Source organism: Balaenoptera acutorostrata, chromosome 2 (assembly GCF_949987535.1).
Source record: "Balaenoptera acutorostrata chromosome 2, mBalAcu1.1, whole genome shotgun sequence".
Lineage (NCBI taxonomy): Eukaryota > Metazoa > Chordata > Mammalia > Artiodactyla > Balaenopteridae > Balaenoptera > Balaenoptera acutorostrata.
Genome location: NC_080065.1, coordinates 44,293,387 through 44,296,093, shown reverse-complemented (window position 1 = coordinate 44,296,093; position 2,707 = coordinate 44,293,387).

The window sequence follows — 2,707 nt, the reverse complement described above, 5'->3', positions numbered from 1 at the left end:
CACATCCCAGAAACTAAATTCTTTTTTTTTAACATCTTTATTGGAGTATAATTGTTTTACAATGTTTTGTTAGTTGCTGCTATATAACAAAGTGAATCAGCTATACGTATACATATATCCCCATATCTCCTCCCTCTTGCGTCTCCCTCCCACTCTCCCTATCCCACCCCTCTAGGTGGTCACAAAGCACCGAGCTGATCTCCCTGTGCTATGTGGCTGCTTCCCACTAGCTATCTATTTTACATTTGGTAGTGTATATATGTCCATGCCACTCTCTCACTTCATCCCAGCTTACCCCTCCCCCTCCCTGTGTCCTCAAGTCCATTCTCTACATCTGTGTCTTTATTCCTGTCCTGTCACTAGGTTCTTCAGAACCATGTTTTCGTTTTTTTTTTAGATTCCATATCTATGTGTTAGCATACGGTATTTGTTTTTCTCTTTCTGACTTACTTCACTCTGTATGACAGACTCTAGGTCCATCCACCTCACTACCTATAACTCAATTTCGTTTCTTTTTATGGCAGAGTAATATTCCATTGTATATCTGTGCCACATCTTCTTTATCCATGCATCTGTCAATGGACACTTAGGTTGTTTCCATGTCCTGGCTATTGTAAGTAGTACTGCAATGAACATTGTGGTACATGACTCTTTTTGAATTATGGTTTTCTCAGGGTATGTGCCCAGTAGTGGGATTGCTGGGTTGTATGGTAGTTCTATTTTTAGTTTTTTAAGGAGCCTCCATACTGTTCTCCATTGTAGCTGTATCAATTTACATTCCCACCAACAGTGCAAGAGGGTTCCCTTTTCCCCACCTCCTCTCCAGCACTTTTTGTTTGTAGATTTTTTGATGATGGGCATTCTGACCGGTGAAAGGTAATACTTCATTGTAGTTTTGATTTGCATTTCTCTAATGATTAGTGATGTTGAGCATCCTTTCATGTATTTGTTGGCAATTATATATCTTCTTTGGAGAAATGTCCATTTAGGTCTTCTGTGCATTTTTGGATTGGGTTGTTTGTTTTTTTGTAATTGAGCTGCATGAACTGCTTGTATATTTTGGAGACCAATCCTTTGTCAGTTGCTTCATTTGCAAGTATTTTCTCCCATTCTGAGGGTTGTCTTTTCGTCTTAAGTTTTCCTTCACTGTGCAAAAGATTTTAAGTTTCATTAGGTCCCATTTGTTTATTTCTATTTTTACTTCCATTTCTCTAGGAGGTAGGTCAAACAGGATCTTGCTGTGATTTATGTCATAGAGTGTTCTGCCTGTTTTCTTCTAAGAGTTTGATAGTGTCTGGCCTTACATTTAGGTCTTTAATCTATTTTGAGTTTATTTTTGTGTGTGGTGTTAGGAAGTGTTCTAATTTCATTCTTTTACATGTAGCTGTACAGTTTTCCCAGCACCACTTATTGAAGAGGCTGTCTTTTCTCCATTGTATATTCTTGCCTCCTTGATCAAAGATAAGGTGACCATATGTGTGTGGGTTTATCTCTGGGCTTTCTATCCTGTTCCATTGATCTATATTTCTGTTTTTGTGCCAGTACCATACTGTCTTGATTACTGTAGCTTTGTAGTATAGTCTGAAGTCAGGGACCCTGATTCCTCCAGCTCTGTTTTTCTTTCTCAAGATTGTTTTGGCTATTTGGGGTCTTTTGTGTTTCCATACAAATTGTGAAATTTTTTATTGTAGTTCTGTGAAAAATGACATTGGTTGTTTGATAGGGCTTGCATTGAATCTGTAGATTGCTTTGGGTAGTAGAGTCATTTTCACAATATTGATTCTTCCAATCCAAGAACATAGTATATCTCTCCATCTATTTGTATCATCTTTAATTTCTTTCATCAGTGTCTTATAGTTTTCTGCATACAGGTCTTTTGTCTCCTTAGGTAGGTTTATTCCTAGGTACTTTATTCTTTTTGTTGTAATGGTAAATGGGAGTGTTTCCTTAATTTCTCTTTCAGATTTTTCATCATTAGTATATAAGAATGCAAGAGATTTCTGTGCATTAATTTTGTATCCTGCAACTTTACCAAATCCATTGATTAGCTCTAGTAGTTTTCTGGTGGCATCTTTAGGATTCTGTATGTATAGTATCATGTCATCTGCAAAGAGTGACAGTTTTACTTCTTCTTTTCCAATTTGGATTCCCTTAATTTCTTTTTCTTCTCTGATTGTTTTGGCTAAAATTTCCAAAACTATGTCGAATAATAGTGGTGAGAGTGGGCAACCTTGTCTTGTTCCTGATCTTAGTGGAAATGGTTTCAATTTTTCACCATTGAGGACAATGTTGGCTGTGTGTTTGTCTTATATGTCCTTTATTATGTTGAGGTAGGTTCCCTCTATGCCTACTTTCTGGAGGGTTTTTATCATAAATGGGTGTTGAATTTTGTCAAAAGCTTTTGCTGCATCTATTGAGATGATCATATGGTTTTTCTCCTTCAATTTGTTAGTATGGTTTATCACATTGACTGACTTGTGTATATTGAAGAATCCTTGCATCCCTGGGATAAAACCCACTTGATCATGGTTTATGATCCTTTTAATGTACTGTTGGAGTCTGTTTGCTAGTATTTTATTGATGATTTTTGCATCTATGTTCATCAGTGATATTGGCCTGTAGTTTTCTTTCTTTGTGACATCTTTGTCTGGTTTTGGTATGAGGGTGATGGTGGCCTCATAGAATGAGTTTGGGAGTGTTCCTCCCT